This window comes from Pristiophorus japonicus, chromosome 10, assembly GCF_044704955.1.
Source record: "Pristiophorus japonicus isolate sPriJap1 chromosome 10, sPriJap1.hap1, whole genome shotgun sequence".
Taxonomy (NCBI): Eukaryota; Metazoa; Chordata; class Chondrichthyes; family Pristiophoridae; genus Pristiophorus; species Pristiophorus japonicus.
This window is the reverse complement of record NC_091986.1, coordinates 217,959,721-217,976,237: the sequence shown is the minus strand read 5'-3', so window position 1 is coordinate 217,976,237 and position 16,517 is coordinate 217,959,721.

Genomic DNA, 16,517 nt, shown 5'->3' with positions numbered 1-16,517 from the left:
ATGGGTGGAGGTGTGGAGGTGATGGGTGGGGGTGTGGAGGTGATGGGTGGGGGTGTGGAGGTGGTGGGTGGGGGTGTGGAGGTGATGGGTGGGGGTGTGGAGGTGATGGGTGGGGGTGTGGAGGTGATGGGTGGGGGTGTGGAGGTAATGGGTGGGGGTGCGGAGGTGATGAGTGGCGGTGCGGAGGTAATGGGTGGGGGTGCGGAGGTGATGGGTGGGGCTGTGGAGGTGATGGGTGGGGGTGTGGAGGTGATGGGTGGAGGTGTGGAGGTAATGGGTGGGGGTGTGGAGGTGATGGGTGGGGGTGTGGAGGTGATGGGTGGGGGTGTGGAGGTGATGGGTGGGGGTGTGGAGGTGATGGGTGGGGGTGTGGAGGTGATGGGTGGGGGTGTGGAGGTAATGGGTGGGGGTGCGGAGGTGATGAGTGGAGGTGTGGAGGTAATGGGTGGGGGTGCGGAGGTGATGGGTGGGGGTGTGGAGGTGATGGGTGGGGGTGTGGAGGTGATGGGTGGGGGGGTGTGGAGGTGATGGCTGGGGGTGTGGAGGTGATGGGTGGGGGTGTGGAGGTGATGGGTGGGGGTGTGGAGGTGATGGGTGGGGGTGTGGAGGTGATGGGTGGGGGGGTGTGGAGGTGATGGGTGGGGGTGTGGAGGTGATGGGTTGGGGGGTGTGGAGGTGATGGGTGGGGGTGTGGAGGTGATGGGCGGGGGTGCGGATGCGGGTGGGGGCTGGGGAGGAGTTGAGGGGGTGGTTGTGCAGAGGAGGAGGTGGAGAGAAGGTGGGTTAGGGGCTGCGGAGGAGATGGATGGGGGGGTTGGTGAGGAGATGACAGCGAGTTCCACATTCTCACAACTCTCTGGGTAAAGAGGTTTCTCCTGAATTCCCTATTTCATTTTTTGGTGACTGTCGTATATTGATGGCCCCTGGTTCTAGTCTCCCCCACAATCGGAAACATGTTCTTTGTGTCTACCCTATCAAACGCCTTCATACTCTTAAAGATGTGGGGCTGGAATTTTGGCTTTTGCGATTTCGGGACGGTAAAGGCGGTGGGCGATCCTGATACCGCCCTCGTCTGTGAATGTCGGCAAAAAATGATCGGGGCTCAAAATCAGACGTTGCACAAGGAAGTCTTTGCGCCTGAGCCAAAAATAGTTGATTTAAGGAACTTCATCATTGTTCAGTGCCCTGCAACATAACGTTGTCTATTGGATGGTTTTCTTTTGGTGGGGGTGTTTTTGTGACTTTGTTGCAGTAAAATTTATGATTCATCATTTGCCATTGGTGTCTTGTGCATCATTCCAACGTTCACCGGAGATGTGCCTTTATGGGGGCACATAGCGTGTCCAGTATTAGCTCCATCCCTCAGTTTCCCCCATTTAGGAGCGGTCCATTATAAGCTGGCGACGAGCGACACTTGGTCCGGCAGTATCTCTCCCGTAGATTGGGTGGCTATCCAATGGGGGCCTTGCCAGGCTCCTCTCCGTCGTCCTTCTCCTGCTGAGGTGGGCCTGCAATCTCCACGGGCAATGCCTGGCCCCTCATGATGGCCAAGTCGTGCAACATGCAGCAATGAATTCGGGTACCCGTTGAGGGGAGTACTGAAGGCTGCCTCCAGAGCAGTCCAGGCATCGGTCTGCCTGTAGGAGATGGCATATCTCTGTCGGCACTTGCATTCGGAAACACGGCCTTCTCACATGCTGCTCCTCAGAGAGCTGGAGGTCTGAGCGCTGGTGCCTGTAAACCCGTGGGGGGTAAGCCCTCCGCCCCGGATGTCTTCGACCTCTCCTCATCCGTGGGCCGACATGTCCAAGAGCCCTTCGTTTAGCTTGACGCTGCCTGGCGATAGCATGCAGCATGATAGGCTGGCGAACTATTAACGCCCGCGTTAAATTCTCTCAAGGCAGCATTTGACCGAGTGTGGCATCAAGGAGCCCTAGTAAAAATGAAGTCAATGGGAGTCAGGGGGAAAACTCTCCACTGGCTCTCCACCGAGCACAAAGGAAGATGGTTGTGGTGGTTGGAGGTCAATCATCTCAGCCCCAGGACATCGCTGCAGGAGTTCCTCAGGACAGTGTCCTAGGCCCAACCATCGTCAACTGCTTCATCAATGACCTTCCCTCCATCACAAGGTCAGAGGTGGGGATGGTCACTGATGACTGCACAGTGTTCAGTTCCAGTCACAACTCCTCAGATAATGGAGCAGTCCATGCTCGCATGCAGCAAGACCTGGACAACATTCAGGCTTGGGCTGATAAGTGGCAAATAACATTCACACCACACAAGTGCCAGGCAATGACCATCTCCAACAAGCGAGAGTCGAACCACCGCCCCTTGACATTCAACGGCATTACCATCACCGAATCCCCCATCATCAACATCCTGGGGGTCACCATTGACCAGAAACTTAACTGGACCAGCCACATAAATACTGTGGCAACAAGAGCGGGTCAGAGGCTGGGTATTCTGCGGTGAGTGTCTCACCTTCTGACTCCCCAAAGCCTTCCCACCATCTACAAGGCACAAGTCAGGAGTGTGATGGAATATTCTCCACTTGCCTGGATGAGTGCAGCTCCAACAACACTCGAGAAGCTCGACACCATCCAGGACAAAGCAGCCGCTTGATCAGCCCCCCATCCACCACCTTCAACACTCACTCCCACTGTTATATATGCAATAAAGTTTCAAACTGAGTACTGTTTAACTAAGCAAGGTACAACTGTAGCGTATGTAGGTACCTTTAGTAATGACTCCACGAGGCAGGGTATGATACTTAAACTGTGCAGACCTGTAGTCCTTTATTTGCAGCTCCTGAGTGAGGACAACAAGCTGTGTGTTCCTTTTTATACTGGGTTACCTGCTATCGTTCCTGTTCTTGGAAATATATCGCCCGTTCCTTCATCGTCGCTGGGTCACAATCCTGGAACTCCCTCCCTGACAGCACTGTGGGAGCACCTTCACCACACAGACTGCAGCGGTTCAAGAAAGCGGCTCACCACCACCTTCTCAAGGGGCAATTAGGGATGGGCAATAAATGCCGGCCTTGCCAGCGACACCCACATCTCATGAGCGAATTTTGAGAAAATAAATAAATATCGCTTGTACCATTTTTTAATGGAAGGCTGTGGGCAATGCTGACAAGGCTCAATTATTGTCCATCCTTAGATGGCTTGAGAAGCTGGTGGTGGGGTTTCTTCTTGACCTATTCAGTAGTACCTTATTCTGGGACTCCAACAATAAGAACATGAGAAATAGTACAGGCACGATGGGCTGAATGGCCTCCTTCTGTGCTGTAAGATTCTGTGCACGAGAGTTATCTGACTCACCAGGTGAAGGGTAGAGTAACACCTTTCAACACTCGGTACATAAACCAAATCAACAGATGACAGCTCTCTGAGAGTCAAACCGTCAAAAATATTGCTTGACCTGTCTTTCCATTCACAATTCGAAGAATGTAACTTACAATTAATTGCTTGCAATACAAATATTTAACAGAGCTTTAGGTAATTGGATTCAAGTCACCCTATTGGTGCTCTACTGAAAGGTCGCCCGTGAACTGCTTTCACAGCTCAATGGGAAAAGATAATTAAACGACCACAAAGCATATTTAACCTCGGATATTAAACTATTCAGGCCACTCAATAACAGATGGTAACCATAGTGCAGGAACTTTTTAAGTTAATAAAACACAAGGTAAGAATTATGAGCAGGAGTAGGCCATACGGCCCCTCGCTCCTGCTCCGCCATTCAATGAGACCACGGCTGATCATCGACCTCAACTCGATATTCTATATTCATTCACAGGATGTGGGCATCGCTGGCAAGGCCGGCATTTTTTGCCCATCGCTAATTGCCCCTTGAGGAACCGCCTTTTTGAATCCAGTGGGCAGCACGCTCACCTCTGAGTCAGAAGGTCGTGGGTTCAAGTCCCACTCCAGAAACTTGAGCACCAAAGTCGAGGCTGACACTCCCAGTGCAGTACTGAGGGAGTGCTGCACTGTCGGAGGGGCAGTACTGAGGGAGTGCTGCACTGTCGGAGGGTCAGTACTGAGGGAGTGCTGCACTGTCGGAGGGGCAGTGCTGAGGGAGTGCTGCACTGTCGGAGGAGCAGGGCTGAGGGAGTGCTGCACTGTCAGAGGGGCAGTGCTGAGGGAGCGCTGCACTGTCGGAGGGTCAGTACTGAGGGAGTGCTGCACTGTCAGAGGGGCAGTGCTGAGGGAGTGCTGCACTGTCGGAGGAGCAGTGCTGAGGGAGCACTGCACTGTCGGAGGGGCAGTACTGAGGGAGCGCTGCACTGTCAGAGGGGCAGTACTGAGTGAGTGCCGCGCACTGTCGGAGGGGCAGTACTGAGGGAGCACCGCACTGTCAGAGGGGCAGTACTGAGGGAGTGCCGTGCTGTCGGAGGGGCAGTGCTGAGGGAGCGCCACACTGTCGGAGGGGCAGTACTGAGGGAGTGCCGCACTGTCGGAGGGGCAGTACTGAGGGAGTGCCGTACTGTCGGAGGGGCAGTGCTGAGGGAGCGCCGCACTGTCGGAGGGGCAGTGCTGAGGGAGCGCCACACTGTCGGAGGGGCAGTGCTGAGGGAGCGCCACACTGTCGGAGGGGCAGTGCTGAGGGAGCGCCCCACTGTCGGAGGGGCAGTGCTGAGGGAGAGCCGCACTGTCGGAGGGGCAGTACTGAGGGAGCGCCGCACTGTCGGAGGGGCAGTACTGAGGGATTGCCGCACTGTTGGAGGGGCAGTGCTGAGGGAGAGCCGCACTGTCGGAGGGGCAGTACTGAGGGAGCGCCGCACTGTCGGGGGGGCAGTATTGAGAGAGTGTCGCACTGTCGGAGGGGCAGTACTGAGAGAGTGCCGTACTGTCGGAGGGGCAGTACTGAGAGAGTGCCACACTGTCGGAAGGGCAGTACTGAGGGTGCGCTGCATTGTCGGAGGGGCAGTACTGAGGGAGTGCCGCACTATCGGAGGAGACGTTAAATCGAGGCCCCGTCTGCTCTCTCAGGTGGCCGTAAAAGATCCCAGGCACTATTTAGAAGAAGAGAAGGGGAATTCTCCCCGGTGTCCTGGGGCCAATATTTATCCCACAATCAACATCACTAAAACAGATTATCTGGTCATTATCTGTTGTGCAAATTGCTTGCTGTGTTTCCTACATTACAACAGTGACTGCACTCCAAAAAGTATTTCTATGGCCGTAAAGCGCTTTGAGACGTCCTGAGGTTGTGAAAGGCGCTATATAACTGCAAGTCTGTCTTTTATATCCGTGTTATTAAGGGAATGGAAGTTGCGTGTTCCAAATTGTTGGGCTTGGGTTAATCATTACCCTTTTACACGTCTTTTTTACACCTTGTAAAATGTTCATATTTATTCCGCTGATTTTATTGCAGAAAATGCGATTAAAACTCAGTTTTGTGTGTCTACTACGAGCTTTATTAGGTCGGGGCCATTGGAGGGAGCAGTGAGTGGTGGTATACCACTGCAGGGAGCAGCGTGAGCTGCTGCAGGAGGGCGACGGCTGACTGCAGTGCGGGCAGGTACAGCAGGAGTGGTGAGGTCGGGGCGAAGGAGCGGCGAGAGATTGTAGAGGGACGTGAGTTCGGGGCCCAGAAGAGGCGAGAGTTCGGGGCCCAGGGGCAGCACGGGCCCAGCCCACACTGCGATATGTGCGCGCACTGGGTCCGTGCAGCAGAGCAGGTCTCCAGTCGTCTTGGGTAACCCTTGCCACTGGACCCAGACCTAGCTCTGTCAAGCCCGTGTGGTGGCTGGTGTGCAACGGTCACCCCACGTTAAAAAAATACACGCACAGGTATATTCCACCCTTCAGGATGTAGTTCGGGATCTGGAATATTAGGTCCTTCATTGAAACACCTGTGAACTCATCCCTTTTTGGCGTGGAAGCAAGTCATCCTCGCTTCGAGGGACCGCCTATGATGATGATATTAGATGCCAAACTTTCAATGGTGTATGTAAAACTCTATTTTCCCTGTAAGTAAAGGTCGTGCGTAGTGCCCCACTTGAGGACGGTAAGAGCCATGAGGCGGGAGTTCCCTCGCCAAGCGCGGAAGTCCCCGCCCCACTCGCAATATTGGGGTCTACCGCCATCGAGAGGAAGTGGAGCACAAAATAATGTAGAACAGCGTGCCGGGCTACTGGATCGTGGCTCGGACCCCACATGGAAAGATGCACCGGGCCGCGGCACGTGATTGGGCCGATTTCTATTTCTCCCGCACGCCGCCTCTTTAACGAACGCCTCTCGGGTACGCTCCTCCAACGATGTCGCCGCAAGATCCTGCAAATCCCCTGGGAGGACAGACGCTCCATTAGCGTCCTCGACCAGGCTCACATAGAAACATAGAAACATAGAAAATAGGTGCAGGAGTAGGCCCTTTGAGCCTGCACCACCATTCAATAAGATCATGGCTGATCATTCACCTCAGTACCCCTTTCCTGCTTTCTGCTTGATCCCTTTAGCCGTTAGGGCCATATCTAGCTCCCTCTTGAATATAACTAACGAACTGGCTTCAACAACTCTCTGCGGTAGAGAATTCCAGAGGTTAACAACTCTCTGAGTGAAGAAGTTTCTCCTCATCTCTGTCCTAAATGGCTTACCCCTTATCCTTACCCCTTATCCTTTAACATCCCCAGCATTGAAGCACTGACCACACTTGATCAGCTCCGCTGGGCGGGCCACATCGTCTGCATGCCAGACACGAGACTCCCAAAGCAAGCGCTCTACTCGGAACTCCTTCATGGCAAACGAGCCAAGGGTGGGCAGAGGAAACGTTACAGGGACACCCTCAAAGCCTCCCTGATAAAATGCAACACCCCCACCGACACCTGGGAGTCCCTGGCCAAAGACCGCCCTAAGTGGAGGAAGAGCATCTGGGAGGGCGCTGATCACCTCGAGTCTCGTCGCCGAGAGCATGCAGAAACCAAGCGCAGGCAGCGGAAGGAGCGTGCGGCAAACCTGTCCCACCCACCCTTTCCTTCAACCACTGTCTGTCCCACCTGTGACAGAGACTGTAATTCCCGTATTGGACTGTTCAGTCACCTGAGAACTCACTTTTAGAGTGGAAGCAAGTCTTCCTCGATTCCGAGGGACTGCCTGTGATGATGATGGTGATACTCCCCTTGAAGCTATCGCTGTCAATCACCCGGTGTAGCGGAGCGGCGTGTTGCGTGTTACAGCTGCCGCTAAAACTCCAGCCGAATTTAACGTGAGATCATTTGCACCCCGGAGGCGCGGATGACCCCAACTTCTGCGCCCTTGCATCTAGCATGGGTTCAGTAGCATCTCACCATTAGATTCTCTGCCACTTCCCTTCCAGGGATGTATGGAAGATTGAGGGGTGATTTGATCAAGGGGCTTACTGAAAGGATTCAGTCGGATAGGTGCAGAGAAGCTGGCTCCTCTCGTGGGGGGCCATCAAGAATGAGGGGACACCATCGGAAAATTAGAACTGGGCCATTAAGGAGGGAAATCAGGAAGTAATTCTTCTCACAAAGGGTAGTGGAAATCTTATCTATTGCAAATATAGTAGAAATCTGGAACTCTCTCCTGCAATGGTTACTGATTCTGTGAGATCCTATTGGCTAAATGACAGACAATCAAAATCCAATTCCAGTGGTTGGACAGGTGGAAATCAGCAGGGAGAAAATATCTTAGAGCCAGCTAATCAGCAGAGAGCAAATAGCTCACAGCCCAACCAATCAGCATGGAGCAAATAGCTCACAACCCAGCCAATCAGCAGGGAGAAAATATCTCAGAGCGAGCCAATCAGCATAGAGCAAATAGTTCATACCCAGCCAATCAGTAAAGAGCAAATACTTCAGAGCCAGCCAATCAGCAGGCAGTAAATACTTCAGAATCAGCCAATCAGTAGGGAGCAAATATTTCAGACCAAGCCAATCAGCAGGGAGAAAATAGCTCAGAACCAGCCAAATAGCAAGGAGCAAATACTTCAGAATCAGCCAATCAGCAGGGAGCAAATATTTCAGACCCAGCCAATCAGCAGGCAGCAAATACCTCAGCACCAGCCAATCAAGTAAACTTGAAACCTGCAAGCTTCAAAAATCAGACCAATTAACTTGCTCAAATAATGTCCTCACTATTATTGTCCCAACTTCCCTTCTCCACTCAGGTCAATGCATACAGCTGATAAGCAACATTTCTACCAGGACAAATGCTTAAAGGTACAAAATACTTAAAGAAAAGTGTGAGGTGATATATTTTGGTAGGAAGAATGAGGAGAGACAATATTAAAGGGGTGCAAGAACAGAGAGACCTGGGGGTGCTTGTGCACAAATCTCTGAAGGTGGCAGGACAGGTTAACAAGGCGGTTAATGGAGCAAATACTGGGACCCTGGGCTTTATAAATAGAGGCATGGAGCACAAAAGCCAGTAAGTTACGCTAAAGCTTTATAAATCACTGGTTCAGCCCCAGCTGGAGTATTGTGTCCACAATTCTGGGCACCACACTTTAGGAAGGATGTCAAAGCCATGGAGAGGGTGCAGAGGAGATTTACCAGAATGGTCCCAGGGATGAGGGACTTGGGTTATGTGGGTTGCCTGGAGAATATGGAATTGAGGGAAAAAAATCGAAGAACAAGTTATTATTTAAATGGAGAAAAATTGCAAAGTGCCGCAGTACAGCAGGACCAGGGGGTCCTGGTGCATGAAACACAAAAGGTTAGTCCGCAGGTACAGCAAGTGATCAGGAAGGCCAGCGGAATCTTGGCCTTTATTGCAAAGGAGATAGAATATAAAAGCAGGGAAGTCTTGCTACAGTTATACAGGGTATTGGTGAGGCCACACCTGGAATAAACTGCGTGCAGTTTTGGTTTCCATATTTACGAAAGGATATACTTGCTTTGGAGGCAGTTCAGAGAAGGTTCACTCAGTTGATTCCGGAGATGAGGGGGTTGACTTATGAGGAAAGGTTGAGCAGGTTGGGCATCTACTCATTGGAGAGAAAATGAGAGGTGATCTTATCCAAACGTATAAGATTATGAGGGGGCTTGACAAGGTGGATGCAGAGAGGATGTTTCCACTGATAGGGGAGACTAGAACTAGGGGGCATAGTCTTAGAATAAAGGGGCCGCCCATTTAAAACTGAGATGTGGAGAAATTTCTTCTCTCAGAGGGTTGTAAATCTGTGGAATCCGTTGCCTCAGAGAGCTGTGGAGGCTGGGACATTGAATATATTTAAGACAAAATAGACAGTTTCTTAACCGATAAGGGAGTAAAGGGTTATGGGGAGTGGGCAGGGAAGTGGAGCTGAGTCCATGATCAGATCAGCCATGATCGTATTGAATGGCGGAGCAGGCTCGAGGGGCCGTATGGCCGACTCCTGCTCCTATTTCTTATGTTCTTATGTTCTCCGTCGAGCAGAGAAGGCTAAGAGGAGAGTTGGAGAGTTCATAAAGGTGTTTAAAATCATAAAGGGTTTAGATAGAGTAGATAGAGAGAGACTGTTCCCATTGGCGGAAGGGTGGAGAACCAGAGGACACAGGTTGAAGGCGATCGGCAGAAGAACCAAAGGCGACATGACGAAAAACTTTTTTAACGCAGCGAGTGGTTAGGATCTGGAATGCGCTGCCTGAGAGGGTGGTGGAGGCAGACTCAATCGTGGCTTTCAGAAGGGAGTTGGAAAAATACTTCAAGGAGAAAATAAATTGTAGGGATATGGGGAAAGAGCGGGGGGAGTGGGTCTAACTGTATCGCTCTACGAAAGAGCCGGCGCAGACTCAATGGGCCGAATGGCCTCCTTCTGTGCTGTACTGTTCTTTGATTCTGTGAAAATATCTACACTCCCAAACAAAAGTGATGACCTGACGTTAGAAATTCTTGCTCAAAGTTTCTCAGGATTTTAGGGTGCCCCCTACTGTCCAGAGCCTGGGACTACAGTGCTAATGCTCTCCAGTTAGTGCGCACAAACTTTGTGTGCAGGAGAGAGAATGAGATGCAGCAGGGTACTTATGTCCTTCACTCTGCTCCTCTGGTCCTAACTCGCACCGAGTCCCGCTCACCCATCACCCACTGTGCTCGCTGCCCCATGTCCTAACTCGCACCCAGTCCCGCTCACCCATTACCCTCTGTGCTCGCTGCCCCATGTCCTAACTCGCACCGAGTCCTACTCACCCATTACCCTCTGTGCTCGCTGCCCCGTGTCCTAACTCGCACCCAGTCCCGCTCACCCATTACCCTCTGTGCTCGCTGACCCGTGTCCTAACTCGCACCCAGTCCCGTTCACCCATCACCGCCTGTGCTCACTGCCCCGTGTCCTAACTCACACCAAGTCCCACTCACCCACCACCCCCTGTGCTCACTGCCCCGTGTCCTAACTCGCACCGAGTCCCGCTCACCCATCACCCCCTGTGCTCACTGCCCCATGTCCTAACTCACACCGAGTCCCGCTCACCCATCACCCACTGTGCTCACTGCCCCGTGTCCTAACTCGCACCGAGTCCCGCTCACCCATCACCCACTGTGCTCACTGCCCCATGTCCTAACTCGCACCCAGTCCCGCTCACCCATTACCCGCTGTGTTCGCTGACCCGTGTCCTAACTCGCACCGAGTCCCATTCACCCATCACCGCCTGTGCTCACTGCCCCGTGTCCTAACTCACACCAAGTCCCACTCACCCATCACCCCCTGTGCTCACTGCCCCGTGTCCTAACTCGCACCGAGTCCCGTTCACCCATCAACGCTTGTGCTCACTGCCCCGTGTCCTAACTCGCACCGAGTCCCACTCACCCATCACCCCCTGTGCTCACTGCCCCGTGTCCTAACTCGCACCGAGTCCCGTTCACCCATCACCGCCTGTGCTCACTGCCCCGTGTCCTAACTCGCACCGAGTCCCACTCACCCATCACCCCCTGTGCTCACTGCCCCGTGTCCTAACTCGCACCGAGTCCCACTCACCCATCACCGCCTGTGCTCACTGCCCCGTGTCCTAACTCACACCAAGTCCCACTCACCCATCACCCCCTGTGCTCACTGCCCCGTGTCCTAACTCGCACCGAGTCCCGTTCACCCATCAACGCTTGTGCTCACTGCCCCGTGTCCTAACTCGCACCGAGTCCCACTCACCCATCACCCCCTGTGCTCACTGCCCCGTGTCCTAACTCGCACCGAGTCCCACTCACCCATCACCGCCTGTGCTCACTGCCCCGTGTCCTAACTCACACCAAGTCCCACTCACCCATCACCCCCAGTGCTCATTGCCCCGTGTCCTAACTCGCACCGAGTCCCGTTCACCCATCAACGCTTGTGCTCACTGCCCCGTGTCCTAACTCGCACCGAGTCCCACTCACCCATCACCCCCTGTGCTCACTGCCCCGTGTCCTAACTCGCACCGAGTCCCGTTCACCCATCACCGCCTGTGCTCACTGCCCCGTGTCCTAACTCGCACCGAGTCCCACTCACCCATCACCCCCTGTGCTCACTGCCCCGTGTCCTAACTCGCACCGAGTCCCACTCACCCATCACCCTCTGTGCTCACTGCCCCATGTCCTAACTCGTACCAAGTCCTGCTCACCCATCACCCCCTGTGCTCACTGCCCCGTGTCCTAACTCGCACCCAGTCCCACTCACCCATCACCCGCTGTGCTCGCTGCCCTGTGTCCTAACTCGCACCGAGTCCTGCTCACCCATCACCCCCTGTGCTCACTGCCCCGTGTCCTAACTCGCACCAAGTCCCACTCACCCATCACCCCCTGTGCTCACTGCCCCGTGTCCTAACTCGCACCAAGTCCCACTCACCCATCACCCCCTGTGCTCGCCGAACTACATTAGTCCCCGGTGCGGCAACGCCTCGATTTCAAAATACTTATCCTTGTTTTCAAATCCCTCCATGGCCTCACCCCCTCCCTATCTCCATAATCTCATTCAGTCCCACAACCCCCCGAGATGTCTGCGTTCCTCTAATTCTGCCCTCTTGAACATCCTTGATTATAATCGCTCCACCATCGGTGGCCGTGCCTTCAGCTGCCTGGGCCCCAAGCTCTGGAACTCCCTCCCTAAACCTCTCCACCTCTCTACCTCTCTTTCCTCCTTCAAGATGCTCCTTAAAACCTACCTCTTTGACCAAGCCTGCCATTATTTCTCCTTGTGCGGCTCGGGGTCAAATTTGTAATCTCATAATACTCCTGTGAAGCACCTTGGAGACGTTTCACGACTTTAAAGGCGCTATATAAACATAAATTGTTGTTGTTGTTATCTCTATAACCTCCTGCAGCCCTGCAGCCCTCCAAGATCTGAGGGGGATTGAAAGGGTAGATGCTGAGAGGTTGTTTCCCCCGGTCTGGAGAGTCTAGAACTGGGGGTCACAGTCTCAGGATAAGGGGTCAGCATTTTAAGACTGAGATGAGGAGCAGTTTCTTCACTCGGAGGGTGGTGAATCTATGGAACTCATTATACCAGAGGGCTGTGGATCCTGAATCGTTGAGTATATTCAAGGCTGAGATCGATAGATTTCTGGACTCTCGAGGAATCGAGGGATATGGGGATCGGGCGGGAAAGTGGAGTTGAGGTCGAAGATCAGCCTCATCATCATCATAAGCAGTCCCTCAGAATCGAGGAAGACCTTTTGACTAAAAATGAGTCTTTAGGTGGCAAAACAGTCCAATACGAGAGCCACAGTCCCTGTCACAGGTGGGACAGACAGTGGTTGGAGGAAAGGGTGGGTGGGACAGGTTTGCCGCACGCTCCTTCCGCTGCCTGCGCTTGACTTCTGCATGCTCTCGGCGACGAGACTCGAGGTGCTCAGCGCCCTCCCGGATGCACTTCCTCCACTTAGGGCGGTCTGTAGCCAGGGACTCCCAGGTGTCGGTGGGGATGTTGCACTTTATCAAGGAGGCTTTGAGGGTGTCCTTGTAACGTTTCCTCTGCCCACCTGGGGTTCGCCTGCCGTGTAGGAGTTCCGAGTAGAGCGCTTGCTTTGGGAGTCTCGTGTGAACAATGTGGCCCGCCCAGCGGAGCTGATCAAGTGTGGTCAGTGCTTCGATGCTGGGGATGTTGGCCTGGTCGAGGATCATTTGAATGTCTGAGCAGGCTCGAGGGGCCGCATGGCCGACTCCTGCTCCTAATTCTTATGTTCTTATCTCTGAGCTCCTCCAATTCTGGCCTCTTGTGTTTTCCCCAATTCCTTCACCCAACTGGTTGGTTACAGCCATGCAAGTAACATTCACATTGTGCCTGACAGTCTGTTAATCCACCCACAAATACTCCCACTACTTTGCACTGTTCTCCAAAGGGAAGAGTGCAAAGATACAAAGACAATCTATATTAATGACTTGGATGAAGGGACCGAGTGTAATGTAGCCAAGTTTGCTGATGATACAAAGATGGGTGGGAAAGCAAGTTGTGAGGAGAACACAAAAAATCTGCAAAGGGATATAGACAGGCCAAGTGAGTGGGCAAAAATTTGGCAGATGGATTATAATGTGGGAAAATGTGAGGTTATCCACTTTGGCAGAAAAAATAGAAAAGCAAATTACAATTTAAATGGAGAAAAATTGCAAAGTGCTGCAGTACAGAGGGGTCTGGGGATCCTTGTGCATGAAACACAAAACGTTAGTATGCAGGTACAGCAAGTGATCAGGAAGGCAAATGGAATGTTGGCCTTTATTGAAAGGGGGATGCAGTATAAAAGCAGAGAAGTCCTGCTACAACTGTACAGGGTATTGGTGAGGCCACACCTGGAGTACTGCGTGCAGTTTTGGTTTCCGTATTTAAGGAAGGATATACTTGCATTGGAGGCAGTTCAGAGAAGGTTCACGCGGTTGATTCCGGAGATGAGAGGTTGACTTATGAGGAAAGGTTGAGTAGGTTGGGCCTCTAATCATTGAGGATCAGATGAATGGCGGGTGCTGTTGAGGGGGATGACTCATCAGGGGAGGGCAGCAGCAGCCAAGTTCATGGCACCGTGGGTGGCTCTGCTGCACAGGAGGGCAGGAAAGAGTGGGAGAGCTATAGTGATAGGGGATTCAATTGTAAGGGGAATAGATAGACGTTTCTGCGGCCACAACCGAGACTCCAGGATGGTATGTTGCCTCCCTGGTGCAAGGGTCAAGGATGTCTCGGAGCGGGTGCAGGACATTTTGAAGGGGGAGGTTAAACAGCCAGTTGTCGTGGTGCATATAGGAACCAACGCTATAGGTAAAAAATGGGATGAGGTCCTACAAGACGAATTTAGGGAGCTAGGAGCTAAATTAAAAAGTAGGACCTCAAAAGTAGTAATCTCAGGATTGCTACCAGTGCCACGTGCTAGTCAGAGTAGGAATCGCAGAATTGCTCAGATGAATACGTGGCTTGAGGAGTGGTGCAGAAGGGAGGGATTCAAATTCCTGGGACATTGGAACCAGTTCTGGGGGAGGTGGGGCCAGTACAAACTGGACGGTCTGCACCTGGGCAGGACCGGAACCAATGTCCAATGGGGAGTGTTTGCTAGTGCTGTTGGGGAGGGGTTAAACTAATTTGGCAGGGGGATGGGAACCTATGCAGGGAGACAGAGGGAAGTAGAATGCAGGCAGAAGCAAAAGATAGAAAAAGAAAAGTAAAAGTGGAGGGCAGAGAAACCGAAGGCAAAAAACAAAAAGGGCAACATTACAGCAAAATCCTAAAGGGGCAAAGGGTGTTAAAAATATAAGCCTGAAGGCTCTGTGCCTCAATGCGAGGAGTATTCGGAATAAGGTGGACGAATTAACTGCGCAGATAGCAGTTAACGGATATGATGTAATTGGCAACACGGAAACATGGCTCCAGGGTGACCAAGGCTGGGAACTCAACATCCAGGGGTATTCAACATTTAGGAAGGATAGACAGAAAGGAAAAGGAGGTGGGGTGACATTGCTGGCTAAAGAGGAAATTAACGCAATAGTGAGGAAGGACATTAGCTTGGATGATTTGCAATTTGTATGGGTGGAGCTACGGAATACTAAAGGGCAGAAAACGCTAGTGGGAGTTGTGTACAGACCACCAAACAGTAGTAATGAGGATGGGGATAGCATCAAACAAGAAATAAAAGTACAGCAGTTATCATGGGCGACTTTAATCTACATATTGACTGGGCTAACCAAACTGGTAGCAATGTGGTGGAGGAGGATTTCCTGGAGTGTATTCCGGATGGTTTTCTAGACGAATATGTCGAGGAACCAACTAGAGGGTTGGCCATCCTAGACTGGGTGATATGTAATGAGAAAGGACTAATTAACAATCTTGTTGTGCAAGGCCCCTTGGGGAAGAGTGACCATAATATGGTAGAATTCTTTATTAAGATGGAGAGTGACACAGATAATTTAGAGACTAGGGTCCTGAACTTACGGAAAGGTAACTTCGATGGTATGAGACGTGAATTGGCGAGAATAGACTGGCAAAGGATACTTAAAGGGTTGATGGTGGATAGGCAATGGCAAACATTTAAAGATCACATGAATGAACTTCAACAATTATACATTCCTGTCTGGAGTAAAAATAAAATGGGGAAGGCGGCTCAACCGTGGCTAACAAGGGAAATTAGGATAGTGTTAAATCCAAGGAAGAGGCATATAAATTGGCCAGAAAAAGCAGCAAATCTGAGGACCGGGAGAATTTTGTAATACAGCAGAGGAGGAAAAAGGGTTTAATTCGGAGGGGGAAAATAGATTATGAGAGGAAGCTTGCTGAGAACCTAAAAACTGACTGCAAAAGCTTTTATAGATATGTGAAGAGAAAAAGATTAGTGAAAACAAACGTAGGTCCCTTGCAGTCAGATTCAGGGGAATTTATAATGGGGAACAAAGAAATGACAGACCAGTTCAACAAATGCTTTGGCTCTGTTTTCACGAAGGAAGACACAAATAACCTTCAGGAAATACTAGGGGACCGAGGGTCTAGTGAGAAGGAGGAACTGAAGGAAATCCTTATTAGGCGGGAAATTGTGTTAGGGAAATTGATGGGATTGAAGGTGGATAAATCCCTGGGGCCTGATAGTCTGCATCCCAGAGTACTTAAGTAAAGGAGGTGGCCATAGAAATAATGGATGCATTGGTGATCAATTTCCAATAGTCTATCGAAGCTGAATCATTTCCTATGGCCTGGAGGGTAAGTAATGTAAGACCACTGTTTAAAAAAGGAGGGAGAGAGAAAACGGGTAATTATAGACCGGTTAGCCTGACATCAGTAGTGGGGAAAATGTTGGAATCAATTATTAAAGATGTAATAGCAGCGCATTTGGAAAGCAGTGACAGGATCGGTCCAAGTCAGCATAGATTTATGAAAGGGAAATCATGCTTGACAAATCTTCTGGAATTTTTTGAGGATGTAACTAATAGAGTGAACAGGGGAGAACCAGAGGATGTGGTGTATTTGGACTTTCAAAAGGCTTTTGACAAGGTCCCACAAAAGAGATTGGTTTGCAAAATCAAAGCACATGGTATTGGGGTAAAGTACTGACGTGGATAGAGAACCGGTTGGCAGACAGGAAGCAGAGAGTCGGGATAAACGGGTCTTTTTCAAAATGGCAGGCAGTGACTAGTGGA